Source organism: Myotis lucifugus, unplaced genomic scaffold (assembly GCF_000147115.1).
Source record: "Myotis lucifugus unplaced genomic scaffold, Myoluc2.0 scaffold_17, whole genome shotgun sequence".
In the NCBI taxonomy this organism is placed as follows: domain Eukaryota; kingdom Metazoa; phylum Chordata; class Mammalia; order Chiroptera; family Vespertilionidae; genus Myotis; species Myotis lucifugus.
The window spans coordinates 5,826,187-5,843,909 of record NW_005871065.1 but is presented as its reverse complement, the minus strand read 5'-3'; positions in this window follow the sequence as shown (position 1 = coordinate 5,843,909).

Genomic DNA, 17,723 nt, shown 5'->3' with positions numbered 1-17,723 from the left:
GCTACTCAGTCAGATTTCAAGTACTCAATATCCACATGTGCCTACTGGCTGCTGTATTTGACATTTTGAACATGGCAGAAAATTCTGTAGGCCAGTCCTTTCCTATCAGGCAAGCCTTGCTAGACCAGACCACCCTCAGTTGATCTCTCAGCAGCTACTAAGAGAAGATGCAGATAGAATAATGAATGTAGCAGTCAGAAGGTACCTTATCTCTCCAAGGATTAGCAAATAAGCTCTCCGTGCCTCCATACCTCACTGTCCACCCTTGGCAAACATCACTAGTTAATCATAATGTTAGTTTTCCCTGAACCGAGACATGGCTTTTGCAATCTGAGAACAATGCTCTTGGGAGCTACAAACAAAAATGATCAGGGTGGGTGTTTGAGATCAGTCATTTAGAATCTGAGTCTAGTTCAATCCATTCATTAGGCTAAAGAGGACATCAAGGTCCAGTAACGCAAATGAGTGATAGAATCTACTAGTAGAGTAGAAGGAAGGCCCTTTGATGAAAAGCAGTGTAGCATGTTGGTAGGCAAGTAAGTTCTAGAATGAAACTGCTGAGGTTCAGATCTCAGTTCTACCTTTTAATTTCCATGTGCTTCCTTTACCCTTACTGGTTTTGAACCCCCGTTTCTTCATTTATGAGCAATTTTAGCAATAATACTTTCCCCTTAGGGTTGTTCTGATGTTAATGTGATAAAGTATGGTGCCTGGCACACAGTAAGTACTGAAAACATGCTAGTTATTATTGTTAGTGTATGGCACTTAGGCCCCACTTATCATTTCCATCTTAGAGATGAGGAAGCAGAAAATCAAAGAGATTAGACCACATGTCAAGGTCATATAGATAGTTCACCACAGAGTAGGGATTCTCACCTAAATATTTTTTATTTCAAGGCCAGCGCTCTGTCTACTGTGTTATGTTCTCAAAGTAATTCCTGCTTTCTTAGATACTCTAAAATTATTTTTCACCCTTCCAGTGCAGGGCACTAAAAAATCCATGTGTTTGTGTACTTACACAGCCCTTTGACACAGCTGACAAAGATCCTGACGGATAAATTGGTTGTGAACCTGTCTTGCTGGGACCTTTTGGCCTGAGTAAGCTTTCTCCACAATTTGTCCATCAGCGAGTCAAAGACATGGACATTAATATCCAGATCACAGTCAACTGTTCATGGCTTCCCAGGTCTGTGAAAGTTGTGACTTACTCAGTAGAACTGGCCAAACGGCTAATATTTGATCGTTTCTGACTTACATAAACAGCATTTTCTAACTTAGTAATTACTTTCATTTTACAAATAAATTAATCTCAGAAAACTCAGTAATTTGCCCAAAGACAAAAAAAAAGTGGTGGAAAGACCACATCCATCACTGCAGAAGCAATTCAGCCATGATGCCCGACAGTCTTTTAGGTGAGAAGGGCATCTTAATAAAACTGTATTTTAAGCCTCTTGTTAATTACCTGCTATTGCAGAATTAACAGAGGAGCCTAAAACTTTCCCATCCTCGGAGTTTGTTATCTAGGCAGCACTTTTGTTCCTTTTGTATTTTCCTGAAAACCTTAACCCAATTTTTATGTTCTTACTGGAATGTTCTTCTGTCATTCCTGCTTAGTAGCATGCAATACAGTTCTTTAGGAGTAAGGCTGTTTAAAGATTTCCTCCCCCTGAGAAGAATTTTGATTTACCTTGTTAAAAATGAAACTTTCTTCAAGAAGCTGTTGTATATGAGTGCTTTCTAAACCTGAACATCATCAATCATCTTTTTTTATTTGTTTGTCCAGAAGGATAAAGTAGATGATTTGTCCAACAATCATATATTCTTACTTAGCCGAATGACAAGAAAGGAAGTATTGAGCTTGCTCCTTAGGAGTGGGTTATATACTAAATGTAAGTCTTATACCTGTCAGTTGCCAGCCTACAGGTAGTTCTTATGCCATCAGGCTGTGCCAACATGGTAAAACAGTGTATTTAAATATTGTAATGAATAAGTGAATGGATCGTTCTTATATGATATCAAGCACCTGGATTAGCTGATTTTTTTTCCAGGAACACATCTATTTTTTTAAACTCATCTTACCAATTGTTGTGTCTTTCAGACAGGACCCACCCCTTTGCATGTTTACTTAAACAAATATAGCAAACTTGTTTGAGCACAGCCTGCAGAGGAGACAGGAAGCTTGTGGAATAACCCGGGGTGTGTGTGTGTGTGTGTGTGTGTGTGTGTGTGTGTGTAAATGTCAGTCAGCTGTTAGCAAGCTTCAGCTGAAGGTCACATTACAATATTGGACACTGTGATATACATAAAATTGGGGCATTTAGAAAGAAGAAAACGATCGGAAAATAAGATGCAAAATCTCTCAGGAGCTCATACATCCTCGCCCCCATCATGTGCTCTAGGTAGTGGCTGTTTTGTGGAGGCGTGATGTAAGTTATGGAGACATCTATAAATCTATTTCCTGCCTGAGAAAGTCTGTTTTTCTCAAGCAGGTGGCAAAGACTCTGGTTGCTTCTACTGATTGCTGCTCTGTTGTTTTCAGAACCATTTCAGGGCCAAATTTCTCAGGCGTGAAGTGTGTGCCGGCGAGATCTGTATCTTTTGTGTGTGGATGTGGTTTCTGTATGGCTGGATCTGTTCCAGATCACCGTCCTGGAGCCAACAGACTATTAATGTTTTAATGAATTACCTAGGGACCCCCGGAGAAAAACATTCAGAGCGCCAGCTTCCCTTGGGACTCTGAAGCCAGGCCATTTTCATCCATGTCAGTCCTGCTCCCTGAAATGTTTTCTTGTTAAAGCTCAGCACTGTTATCTTTGCCTTGTTTGGCACTGCTGTGCTGAGAGTAGCAGGGACACTCAGAGCTTTTCTTTCAGTTTTGAAACTCTCTCCTTCACTGCTGGGTAAGAATGATTTCTAGACAATGTTTGGGACACATTTAGAATCATTTGGGAGAAGTAAAAAAAAAAAATCCAACCCAGGATAAACTAAAATCATTTCTTACTCCTCAGTGAGAGCTAGTTTCAAATGTGATTTTCAGTTTGGCCGCTTTACAGGGTGACACAGCCTTCTACCGGGTATTTCATGGGACACCCTTCAAAGATGATCTCTTCTCAAAAGGTCACAAATGGATGAAAGGGTCTCTATTTGGGTTTCTCGATTATACTTGGGCACTATTTTAAGTCCGGCTTCCCGGTTTGGTTCTGCTTTTGCTGGCTTATCAGCGGTTGAAATCCAGTTCTGCTGAAGGCATTTTGGACCGTGGGAGAGAACCACTAGATGGCGGAAGCGCACTGCCTAAAATCGGAACCTCCTGCGCATCTCTGATACAGGCTGTGAGGGGGTGGGGAGGAAGGTGCCCTGATTACTGACTGATGCTCTGGCCTGCCTCCTTCTCCTCTCCTCCAACTCTACTAGTGATTGCAATCCTGGGTGCTGCTCTCAGAGCTACTCCAGCACACGGGTCTGCAAGACACAGTGCAGCTCTAGTTTAAGGTGGCCTGACAGGTGTTTTTCACTTTCCCCAGCACTGTGGGCCTGGCAACTGCTTGAAGAAGGCCCTAAAAATGCCTGGGACTCGGATTCTTAACTTCTATCGGCAGTGAGGCAATAGATCGATAAGGCTACATCTAATAAGTTCTCTGCCACACACGTGCTTGTTGACTCATTTTCTCTTTCCTTAAATGTGTATTTTGTTCCTACCATGAACGAGGCACCAAGATCCAACTTTAATTAAGACATATCCAGGCCCTGTGAGGTGCCCACACATCACTTATGAGAGATACATAGGCGATTAAGACCAGAGATGGTTGCTCCGATAAAGATGAACACATCACAGATGCGCTTTCCGGTATGGGTGAAGACTCAAGGGAGGTCTCCGGACAATGAGGAGTGAGCCAGGCAGAGTCAGCAGAGCTGGAGTCTAAATTAGGGATAAGAAGGATCTAACCAGACGGGACCCAGATGGGAGAGAGTGCTTGGGGACTTGAGGAGTTGTCTAGCTGAAATGTGAAGTGGGATAATGACAGGGAAGGTAAGCAAACACCAGATTACGAAGGGTCTTCTATCCCATGCCAAGGGGGTTACTTTAGCTTAAAGCTACTTTATCAGTGGGGAGCTATGAATTGTTATATAAAAGGCAATGTCCTGATATCTCCTCTTGAGAGGGGCCATTCTGGTAGCAACTAGAATAGATTGGAGGGAGGCAAGAGGAAAGCAAGTTAAGATGGGCCTTCCTGATTGTCACAGCAGAAAGTGGGAAGGGAATGAAGGAAAGTGAGTGAATAGGTAAAGAGTTATTAGGAGGGTGGAAAAGGTATTTGCAGATTTACTATGTATGTGGGGTAAGAGAGTGTGGTAGACTCAAGAATAACCCCTTGGCCTTCTTTTTTAAAAAAATATATTTTATTGATTTTTTGCAGAGAGGAAGGAAGAGGGATAGAGAGCCAGAAACATCGATGAGAGAGAAACATCGATTAGCTGCCTCCTGCACACCTCCTACTGGGGATGTGCCCACAACCAAGGTACATGCCCTTGACCGAAATCGAACCTGGGACCCTTCAGTCCGCAGGCTGACGCTCTATCCGCTGAGCCAAACCAGTTAGGGCAACCCCTTGGCCTTTTTTCTGGGGCAACTTCAAAGACTATTGCCATTACCCAAGTGTAGTACTGGGTAGAAAGTTAATAGTGAACCCTGGTGATGTGCAAAGAACTGTTAGATCCTAAGTATCATGAAACTACAATTATGTAATATTCCTCCATCAATTATTTTATTCAAACAACATTCATGGATCATCTAGTTTAAGGCCATATGTCAGGTCTTGTGTATAACGTTGTGTTTATTGTTTCCATTACACATTTTAGAGATTGGCTACATGGTGCATTGATTCATTGATTTTCAAAACTGTTTTGCTGTTAAGTCTCCTCACTTCACCTAGACTAAAAGCTTCTTAGGGTTATGTCAGCAACCAAAATATTGATGGTTTCACACAAAAAAGCATTTTGAAAATGCTTTTGTTGAAGTAAGTGAAATATAACTACAATTTCCAAACCTACCTTGAATACATAGTGTGGAACTCTCCTATCATCACTACTATTGTGAAAGTTGGAACATAAAAAGACTCACAGGTAGAAAGAAAGAGTTAGGTTAAGTTTCATCTCAACTCCTTTTTCTGGTGACATTCTCAAATAACACTGCATGCAAACACACTGAGCAAGCAGCACAGAAAAACTGTTAAATAACTGGTTCTGCAATGTGAGAATTGAATATATTATTGACTGTGTTCCTAATATCTAGGAGACTTTAATGAAAAGACATATATAACTAGACCAACTGTTTGCAGAGTGGGACTTTGAGATGTTTTATTTATTCATCCAATTAGGAAAGCATTTATGTCCTCACTAAATATTTACTAAACTCCTGTGGGTCAGCCCTGGTGAAACAATGGTTAACAAAATAGGCACAGTCCTTCTCGGGATGCTCAAGATCTGGTGATAAGAAACATAAGTGTAAGATATCCCCATAATAATACGGACCTGGGTTACTCCTCCGAGATTTGTCTCCCTGGTGACAATGCATTTGTGGAGGAAAGGTGTAGTTATGCTTATGAGACAGGGAAGAACTCACTGGGTTAATGAGGACCTGAATCCAATGCCTTAATCATCATTACAAAGCTGGAATTCAGCTGTAGTCATGGTCAAATGAAATAAGCATCTAATGAGAAAAGACAGGGTGTCTCCTAGGCCCTTAAAAAGAGCCTCTGCACCAGAGAAGGTATGCATGCACAGTTTCATGTCATGTATCAGTTCACATTGACTGGAAGTGGCTGCCTGGAGTGCCATGCTGAGCAGGATTCAGTGGGAAAGAGGCTGTTTTCAAAGTAGCGTTGCTTAGGAAGGGAGGGTGGTGACACATGACACATACCTGCACATCCTTCGCTGCACCGTGGCTGACTCAATCACATTGATATATTTAAGAAAGAAGGCCTGGAGAAGGCGAAATGTGCCGTCTAGAAACCCGGGGGTCAGAGAGGGAGCTCAGTGTAGGAAATGCTCATTTCTGAATCTGGGAGACCCTGACATTCAGCTCTCTGCCGAGGGCCTGTCATATTGGAGGAGTCTTCATCGTGGCATCTGGACCCTGGACAATCCACTTGTCTTTGCTCAAATCCGGTGCTCAGGGAGGCCTTTTGATTCAGCTGCTAGGTTCATCAATACCAGGAAGCAAGATAGTGGATAAGAAGTTTGGGATCATTAAGAACAGCTAACATTTAGTTTCTGGAATTGTAAGCCTGGGGATTAGGCCCCTGGTTATAGTAAAGTCATCCCAAAACTATGCTCTCCTCTCCTAAGGTTTCCTGTTGGTCTGCCTGGCCTGATGATATGCATTACCTGGAGAGTGCCCCTCTTTTGACTTTGGTGAAACTTACATGAAGTTTCATCAGTTAGCTAACGAAGCTATTTTGTAAAATTTATATAACCCATGCAGAAAACTGATGACAACAAAGTGTTCAAGAAACTCACAGCTCTACGTTGGGACCAATATGTGCTTTAAAAATAAACAAATGTGACAAAAATACAGAGATTCAATTTTCATGATTTTTGGCAAGAAAGTACTTTTCTTCTCACTGGCGCCTTCCTGTGATCTACTTGCAAGTTCTGCAGAGATCTTTGTTTTTGAATGTATTTAGATGCAAATTTTAAGTTTGCCCACACATTCTGTTAAAGATGTGAGAGTTCTAATGTATTTTATTTCTCACTTAAGAGATGAAGGAAAACGTAAGTTTGAAGAACATTGAAGGAGGTTTGTTTCTGCCTTTTTAAATGCCTCCACCAAGTGCCATCCTTCAGGTTGAAATCAGAAGAATGCCTAATAACCTTTGATGCATGCACTTGGCGCTTGGCATTGTATTTCTTGCAAATGAATATCTCAGAATTGACTCACAGGAACTATTTGGCACATAAAATGCATGTAAACTAACCCCCTTCAGGAGGAAGAAAGACTTGAAAATATTGTAGGCTCCATAAAACATGGATAGGCCAATGGCTCAGCAATCTGAGAAGTTCATTTGGAAGCTGAGGGAGAACAGGAAAAGCGTCATATCAATCTGAACTTCAGCTGTGACAAGCTTGTTAGTGGGTTAGGCATTATGGAATGTTTGCTAGATGAAGAGCTAAACTTTAAGCATCAGACTAAGAGATTGAGTCAAAGGATTAAGATTTTCAAAGCACAAACCAAGCTACTCACTTAAAACATAGTTTACCCCTTTTGACAGATTAATAGGCACATTTCCTCCCATGGCAATATACAAGCAATGAGACTTTGCTATTTTTCCCATCAAGGGGTGGAGGCAAAGTCCCTCTCACATTGACTCTGGACTTGGCCATGTAACATGCTTTAGCAAATGGGGCTTCACATAAGGAGAAGCTTGAAAAGTGTTTGTGCAATGAGCCTAGCTCTCTGGGGACACTCTTTGAGACCTGGTATAGCCTACCAGAGGATAAGAAGCTGTATGAGTTTCCTATTGCTGCTGTAACAAATTACCACAAACTCACTGGCTTAGAACAGAACATCTATTATTAACTTAGAATTCTCAGGGTCAGAAATCTAAAAGGGTCAACAGCACTGAGTTCCTACTGGAGGCTCTGGGGAGAATCCTTCCTGGCATTGCTTTGACCACTGCTTCTGTTGTTACATCTTCTCTGACCCTACTGGTCTCCTTCTTATAAGGATCCTTGTGATTAGATTGGCCCACCTGTGTAGTTTAGGATAATCTTCATATCTCAATACCTTTAACTTAATCACATCAGCAAAATCTATTTTGTCATAGAAGACAAGATATTGGGGGGGGTCTTGGGGGGCCATTAGTCTATCTACCACAAAGACCAAGAGCAAGAGAACCAAAGAGTCCCAGTCCCTAGCCAGCACCAAGGTACCAGATATGTGAGTGAGGCCGCCTTGCCTCTTCTAGATTAGTTCAGAATGCAATCATGTCAGTGAACCTAGCTAAAATCAGGGAAAGAACCACCCAGCCATCCTGTAGAATTACAAGAAATGATAAGTCATTGATTTTTAACTTTTTGAGTTTTTGGGTGGTGGGCCATTGTAGGGGTGGGAAATTTTCCCATCTTCTCTTCCAGATTCTTTGTCTGGTCTTATAATTAAGTGACATGTGACAGATTAATGGGAAAAAACAAATTTAACTACCTATGGAAATATAGTTCATTATGCTACCTGTGGAAGCCCCACACAGACAATGAGACTCAATGGTATTCAGGCCATTGAGGTTTATATTTCAGACTGAGCTAAGGAATGGGATAGGGGCCTGAGGATTCAAAGGGGAGGCAGGCTATTCATAGGAAGCTAAGAGCAGATGTCTGGTCATCAAATGTTTGTCCTGCCATCCAGGTAAGTCTTTCAGATAAAAAAGTTATCTCTGATAATCGCTTTTTTTTTCTGGAGCAGGCCCTTTATCTAAACTTTTCTAGGCAATTAAAGGGAGAGGTAGAAGTTTTCCTCCATCTGCTGGGTCTTGATTGCCTTCTGCTCAAAATATCCATACACTGAAGTGGCACATTCTGCTCTCCTTCACCATTCGACCTTCAAACCCTAATTTAAGTAACTATTTTCACTATAATTTAAAATAACCTACTGGAATCTGGAAAATTTACATCTTTAGTGGTAAGGATGAGGTTTGGAAGGGGGGAGAAATAGTTTTATGACCTCCACAAATAAGTCCTCTCTTCATGGTTTGAGAACTTATGTCCTTATGTTGTACCACACTTGTTGTTTTCCAACCTACCTCTAAATATCATCTCCTTTCTGGAAAAGGCTAAGAAGAAATCAGAAATGAAGATGATTTTTTAATTCAGCATCCTAATTGATTCCCTAGTGAGTATCTGATTGTGTCCTTCAATCTTCATCTCTTTTTTAAATATAGTTCATTATGCTAACTGGGCCATTGAAAATTGTTGCAATTTTTATTTTTTGAAATCACAAATGCTTGAAAATACTTCTTTATTCATCTTAACTCTTGGAGTCATAGACATCTACCCTGTAGTCATCTTGGTATTTCTATGGACTAAGAGATTTTTGGACTGTTCTGTTCTAATTAAATCATCATCTATCATCTGAATTTTGTTAAGCTCTAATCTCCACACTGGGCTCTATGGAGTGTCATGCAAATCAAGTGAGAAAGAGCCACAGCTCTCCACAAAGTTTCATAAAATGTAATTCAACAGGCTCATTGGGGGAACAATAAAAAAAATCTCTTTGGACCTTCATTAACTCAGATGTGAAACACTTGATTTGCAACTCAAATGCCTGACTTTGAAGATCATTATTTTGCCTTCTAGGTCATCTCAGTTTTAGAACTGTATCTTGAATATCAATCCATTGTCTTGGAAACTGGGAAAATCTGAGTTTGACCACTCTTAATTGCAGTTTCTATTGTAGGGATTTAGGATGATAAACTAAGAGAGGGGTATGTATTTTATTTTTCTTCTATGGGTATAGGTGACTGATCAATTCTCCTACCTTTATATCATATCTCCTAGCTTCTGATTTTTCTTTCTGTGGCCATGTGGCAGTTTTAAACTATGTCAATAAATTATTTGAAACTATTCACACTAAGAGGTGGGTTCTCTCTCCTTTCTTGTATTTAAGCAGGCCCTAGTAACTCACTTATAACGAATAGAATGCAGTAGACATGATGTTGCATAGCTTCTGAGAAGTGACGTTACATAATTCTGAAACGGCCTTGTCATTTCTGCCTGGTTGACTCAGGATACTTGCTCTGTGGAAAGCCAGCCAACATGTGCAAGCATCTAAAACTACCATGTCAGAAAGTCATGTATAGCCACTCCACCAGCCACAACCACTGAGCTTCCAGAAGGTACTAGCACCAACTGCCCCCCTATGTGAGGGACCCTCTTGGATATCCTGCCCAATCGAGTTCCAGATGACTGAAGCTCCAGCCTGTGTTTGACTGCAACTATGTAAGAGATGAGGTGCCATCTGCTCAGAAAAGCTCTTCTTAATGTTTCTACTGCAACATCATGGGAAGAATAAAATGATTGTTGTCTTATGCTGCTGTGATACAGGGTGATTATCATATAGCAGTAGTAACTAGTCTTCAAAAGAAAAGCTTGATAGGGGTCCATCTGTATTTAAATCAACTCCCCGATCAAAGATGGCCACGTGAGGAAACACTTAACTCATGTTCCAGGTTCAGGGACCTGTATGCTGAGAGAGGCAGCTTGTGGAGAAGAGGCGGTGGAACTGGGCATTAGAAATGTAAAGTTCTAGACCAAGTAGTGCCCCTAATTGCTATGTGAGTGTGGTCAGATCACTGTCTCTCTAGGACCTAGCTTTGTCATCTGTAGAATAGAAAATTGGGACTATATAATAAGTATGGTTTCTTCTAACTTTAAAACTTTATAATTCTAATGACTTCAGAACATTGAGATAGATAGATCAATAAAATGAATTGATATGTAATATCTCCTAGAAGAAAGCAATTTTCCAAATGGAATGGTTCACCTATAATTTTGTAGGAAGTCCTGTCCAAAAGTATTAGAAAGCTTAATTCCAGGTTTAGAAAATGATGACGTTATCTTAATGATTTCTATTGAACTGAAACAGTGAGCTTTTAAAAGATGACACTAATTAGAAAAAGCTTTCCTAATTCCATTGTCATTAACTCAGAAAAGTGTTATATATTATTCAAAATTACTTCAATGTAACATTTACTTAAATTATTTGTCATATGAAACAATCATTCTTTTTCTTACTCATAAAATATTTAAATCCTCCATTTTCCAAATTATTTCTATTTTATTTGGAACATGATCTTCCTGTTACAACTAAGATAACTGAATGCATGAGCAGTGATCTCCCTCCACACTCTGTAGGAGCAAGGGGACTTAATTTTTTCACATTAGATGTTTCTATAATATTTATAACTGCATGTTATAACAAGTAGGCATTATTTTTATAAAAAAGATTTAATTATATAGTCTTCAGATAAAGAGGTATACAATAAGCATGATTTTTATCATTTCACTCATTCTTAAGACCATATGCCACTTCATATCTCATAGGGTTTTCTTTTTTACCTTACTATGCTATTGCCTAGCTTTACCTTACTGTATAGGTAGATTAATCAAAGTTTGGTATAAAACAGCTGTTTTTATAAGGTCCTTGTGTTCTCTGACAAGGAAAATAATACATTATTATGTCCAAAAAATGCTAAAGGAGGAGATAATTAATTTTGAGTGGGCATCAGGGAAGGCTTCTGAGGGGTGGTGTTGTATGAGTTGGGCTAGTAAATTTTAACTCAGTTCTGTCTCCCTCCACCCCAAACTCAAGCTCTTAAGCCTGTACTGTACTGACTCCCAGCCCTCCACTCTTAGGTCTACTGTCTGGGTCTATCTGCAGATGAGGACTAACTTCATCCCTGGGCTTTTATGACTGTGGCACGTGGGATTATACTAATACTAATATTTTAACACTAACAGTAAAACTGATACCCAACACCAATGAAGCACTCCCTAGATGCCAGGTCCTTTATTAATAACATCACATAATTTATCATCCAAACAGAAACATTTTAAAAACAACTCTGGTGAGATATAGTTGACATACAATCAACCTTACATGTCTAAAGTATAGAATTTAATAAATTTCAACATATGTATGCTCCCTGGAAGCCAGAGCCACAATCAAAATAGTGAATATTGCTATTACCCCTGAATGGTTTCTCATATTTGTTGTAATCCCTACCCACCAATCACCTCTGTCCCCGGGCAACCCTGATCCGCATTCTGTCATTATGGATTAGCTTTCCTCTTCTAGAATTCTATGTACAAGGAATTATGCAATGTTTACTCTTTATGTCAGTCTTTATTATTCACTACAAATTGTGTGTAACAAGAGTTCATTCCTTTATGTTATTAGATAGTGAGTATTTTGTTGAATGGGCATGCCACAGTTAATTCATCCGTTCACCAGTTGATGGGTATTTGGGTTGTTGTCAATTCTTAAAGATTGCCCAAAAAGCTACCAGGAACATTCATGTAAAAAAAAATGACAGATTTTTACAGGAAGGAAAGGCTAGACTCCAGAACCCTCTTCCCTAAATGCCTCATCTCTGCCCATAGTCATCTGATAATCACCATGATAGTACCGAGCCCTATACACACTATGTTTTTTCTTATACACGCATACCTAAGCTAAAGTTTAAATGACTCTTGCACTTGGGGCTATTATTAACTAAAATAAGGGTGACACAAACAGGCACCGTGACACTGAGACAGTTGATCTGACAACCAAGATGGGTACTAAGTGACTGGGAGGGTCGTGTATGCAGTGTAGGATGGGAGATGATGGTGCGAGATTTCATCACACTGCTCAGAAGGGTGCACAATTGAAAGTTTGGGAATTGTTTTTAAAATTTTCTATTTAATATTTTTGGATTGTGGTTGACTGCAGATAACTGAAACCCAGAAAGCAAAACTGCACATAACGAAGGGGCGTGGGGAGACTACTGTATAAAGCAGAATCTCTTGTCCTTATCTGATTTGAGCACAGCATTGGGCTAGGCTCTCATTTGAATTCAAGCTTCTATGGCCATTCGCATCCCCTCTCCCCCCTTTCCTAAAGGCTCTGATTCCAAGCACAGCTTTGAATGCTGCTCTTTGAGTGCTCGGGAGGTCTTGTTTTGTGTGTTTAGAGTTGGCATTTCTCCTTTGGAGGACTTTTATCACCACAGAAAGGCCACCGTGAATTGAAGGTTATCTGAGACAAGCTGTCTTGAAGGGAACAATGTTTTAACCTCCCTGGTGTTTATATATTTAAGCCAGCTTGATTTTCATACATAACTACTTCTTGATGTCAACACGTTCCTAGAGGTATATTTCATACCCATCAGTAGGTTATGTGTGTGTGTGACTGTGAGTATGTGTGTAGGGTTGTATTTGTTTTTTATTGCTCCATAACAAATTACCACAAACTTAAGGGCTTAAAATAACACCCATTTATTATCTCACAGTTGTGAAGGTCAGAAATCCTGGCAGGCGCAGCTGAGTTCTCTGTTTAGGATCTCACAAGACTGAAATTCAAAGTGTTCAAATGGGCCAGGTTCTTATCTGAAGGCTCTGGGGAAGAATCCACTTCCAAATGCATTTAGGTTGTTGGCAGAATTCAGAACCAGGACATTCTGTTATAGAACCACAATGTAACTATCGAATCAGGAATTTAGTATTGACCAATACTATTACATCACCCACAGTAATATTCAAATTACATCATTTCTTTCAATAGGTCTATCATAGCAGTTTCTTCTCCAGCCCAGGATGCTATCCAGAATCACCCATGTCCTCTCAGTTTCCTTTATTCTGGAATATGACTCAGCCTTTCTTTACCTTTCTTGATAGTGACATGTTTTAAAGGCCACTTATTTTTATAAACGATTCCTCAGTTTGGATTTTTCTAATTTTTTTCTTTATTAAAGTCAAGTTAAATATTTTTGGCAGGAACACTAGACATGTAATGTTGTGTCCTCTTTAACGCAGCATATCAGAAGTCATGTGATGTCGGCTTGTGCTAATGTTGGTGATACCAGCTTTGATCACTTGGTTACAGTGGTGTTTTCCAGGTTTTTCTACTGCAAAATGTCTGTGTAAGTAATTTGTAAGGAATTACTTGGATCTATGTAAATAGCTGTTCCTCATCAAACTAATTTTAGCACTCAGTGATGCTTCTTTAAACTCCATCATTTTCTCTATGTTTGTTAGTTAGCATTCTACTGTAAGGAAATACGGATGTATTTAGACCAATATGGGGTCATGGATTTTTATTCTACTCAGTTTACTATGAATCATTTATATCTTCAGTTCTATTGAGACTCAAGTTGACCCAGAGTTGGCCTGTAGGGTTCTTTCAAGCTTACTCTGTGTCCTGTTGATACATCCCCTTCGATTACTCATTTTTGGTGCAAGAGAATATCCCAGGCTGATCTTGCATTTGAGCCTTGGAATCAACCTTTTCTTCAAGGAGACCTGTTGCTCCTTAGGGGAGAATGCAATTCAGAAACCAATCACTGGGTATTCTCATTACTTCTGGTCCATTATTACCTTTGTGACTTCTTAGTAGAGACAGCTAGGATATACTACACAAATACACACATATTTTTCTTTATTTCAATAAATACAAATACTAGTTAGCTTAGTAGGTTTTCTTATTTAATTATAAAAAATGGGTGGGTATTTATTTCTACTTTAGAAGTAAATAACATAAAAATAGTTAAAATATGTGAGAAAAAAAATTTTAAAGATGGGAGAAATAATCAGAAATATCAGAACCACTATTTTTTTCATGTTGAAGAAGCTTTAGTCAGCAATCAGTATTAACTCTGTTTTGTAATAGACACTATATTTTGGAGCAGTTTCAGATTTACAGAAAAATTGAAAAGATTTGAGTAGATAGTACACAGAGATTTCTTGCACTCCTTACCCATTTCCCCCCTGCTATCAACTTCTTACATTACTATTGTACATATTCCAATTAATGAACCCAAACAGATACATTCTTGTTGGTTGAAGTTTGTAGTTTATTCAGATTTCCTTAGCTCTGCTTAATGTCCTTTTTATATTTCAGGGTCCCATACAGGGTACCACACTATATTTAGTTGTCATGTCTCTTCAGGCTCCTCTTGACTGTGACAATTTCTCAAACTTCGCTTGATTTTTATGATCTGGACAGTGTTGAGGAGTACTGATCAGGTATTCTATAGGATGCTCCTCTTTATCCTTTGTATGATGTTTTTCTCATGAATCCACTAGGAATGTGTGTTTTTTAGAGAAACAACACAGAGGTAAAGGGTCATCCTCATCACATCATATCAAAAAGCACACACTAGCAATATAAGCTTTCACTGTTGACATTGACCTAGGTCACCTTGCAGAAGGTGTGTTTATCAGGTTTCTCCACAATGAGGTGATCCCTGCACCCTTCCATACTCTACTCTTTGGAAGGAAGTCACCACCCAAAGCCCACAGTGTTTCTTCCCCTTGAGGGTGAAGTGTGTACATCAATTATTCCTAATTCTTTTATGGGAGATTTGTCTCCTCGGCCTCTTTACTTTATTATTTATTTATATCACCGTGGCCTTGTGGATATTTAGTTTTCACTTTGGGTTATAATCCAACACTGCTTTATGTGTTTTGTTGTACAGATTGTTCCGGCTTTGGGAAACTTTCAGCTGGCTCCCCTGTCCCTTTGACACGAGCCTATTAATGTGGTTTTTGTTTACTTGTTTTTGAGCACTTTCTTATGTTCTGCCATTACCAGTTGCTCCAAGTTTAGTTTGTATGTTTCCTGCCCCAGTAGGCTTGCTTTTCATATTTATTAGTCATTTTGAAACTATGTTCTATGTAGGTTTGAGCCAATGAATAATATATGGCAGGGAATGGGAGGCCAGGTTTCTTACTCTCGAAGGGACTTAGAAATATGGAAAGGAGGAAGAATAAAAGGTACCCTGTGGATTTGGATTGAAATTGAACATTTCAGTATAAATTCATGGTTTTAAATTTAGGGAGATCACTGGCAGCGCTGCTGGTCTCCAAGTCTGTTTTGTCTAATATTAAAATGGCCATTCCAGCTTTCTAATACTTATTTTTTGCCTGGTATATTTTTTCCCTATTCTTTCATTTCCAAACACCTTTTATATTTATATTTAAAGTGGATTTCTGTGCATGGAAATAGTTAGATCTTATCTCTTTACTGGAAAATCTCTGCTTTTTAAGTGAAGCATTCAGTCCACTTATGTTTTACATAATTATTGAATCTGCATGCGGTATTTATCTCACCCACTCCATCCCCACCCCATTCCCTTGCAGCTCTTTCTTCTCCGGTATCACTTCAGAAACTGGCAGTTCCAACCTCTGTGTCCTCAGCTTAGTGAGACCCCTGCCCAGGTGGGCTTCTTCTCCCTGTTCTCCAGCAGGAAGAAAGTTGGGGTGACTATGATGTAACCATGGTCCCTACCTTGAGTGTTTTCTTTCTTTCAAGGATTGCACTGCTGTGCTACCTATTGTTCAATTTCTAAAAACACAATTATCTCACGTGTTTTATCTATTTTTATTTATTATGTATTTTTAATTTATAGCTATTTTCATTGTGAGAGCAAATCTAATATTGGTACTGTATCATGAATAGAATAAGAGGTACCCAAACAATTCAACTTTTAAACTAAATACAACAATAGAAACACCCTAGACCAGGGGGTGGGCAAACTTTTTGACTCGAGGGCCACAATGGGTTCTTAAACTGGACCGGAGGGCCGGAACAAAAGCATGGATGGAGTGTTTGTGTGAACTAATATAAATTCAAAGTAAACATCATTACATAAAAGGGTATGGTCTTTTTTTTTTTTTTAGTTTTATTCATTTCAAACGGGCCGGATCTGGCCCACGGGCCGTAGTTTGCCCACAGCTGCCATAGACCATAATATGGTAAAGTCAGTTATTCTGACTACCTTAATGTGTAGCTTGTTATTTTCTTTAAAAAAATTTTTCTAGCTTTATTGAGGTATGATTGACAAGTAAACACTATATATGCATAACATGTTCATGATATTTTGATATATGTATATATTGTGAAATGATTTCCCCAATCAAGCTAATTACATAGGTTGTGTTTTGAAGACAGATTTTAAGTAACATTCCACTACTGAATTGCCTGAATATTCTCAAATAAGGTCTTTAACCCTTTCAGATAACTAAAATTCTGGCCAAAGACAGAAAGATAGAAAGACAGATATTATTTATGACAGTATTTACATGAGTAAGGCACTTCATTCTTTCCAAGTTCTTTCACATTCCTCTCTGATAAAACTCTGTTGGTTACAAGTGACAAAAACCTAAGTGCATTATGTATAAAGATGAATTTATTAGCTTGTATAACCAACATCCCAGGGTTTCTGACTGTGGCATACTATTGGGAATATGCCTCTCTCTATTTCTCAACTCTCCTTTGGTAGTTTGACACTAGTAACTCCTGCCTCATATCCTGTCAGGTTAGCAAGTCCAGCAAAAGAGAGTTCCTTAGTCAGTCAACAAATAACCAAGAGACTGATATGTATGTAATAGGGGAATTATATTCAGTGGTGAACTAGATAATTAATATCCTTGCTCTCAGAGAGCTTACATTTTGGTAACATGAGAGAGAAAATAAAGAAGAGACCAGATAAAATAATTTGGACCCTGGATATTAGTACTAAAAGATAAGACAGGGTAATGGGATAAAAAGTCAATATGATGGTTATTTTGTTTCATCATTCATAAATTTCTTACCAGTTTAAGGGGCAATTGACTTAAGACATGAATTATTATGAGAAAAAGGCAACCAGGTGATGATCTAGGGAAAGAATATTGAAAATGGAGAAAATAGCAAGTTCCCAGCTTCTAAGATGAGAATCAGCATAGCCCATTCTAGGCACAGAGAATATAAAGAAATAGGGTGAGATAAATAAGGTAGGTAGGAATTAGATCACAGTGGCTTCATGGGTCATGGTGGGAGTTTTCATATAATCCTGGTTACAATGAAAGTTATCTGAGGACAGCTAAGACACAAGATGTGACCTTTTAAAATGAGCATTCTGGAGGCTATATGGAGAATGTGGCAAAAATGAACCAGGATTGAGAGTTTTTGTCTGGCTTGGGCGATG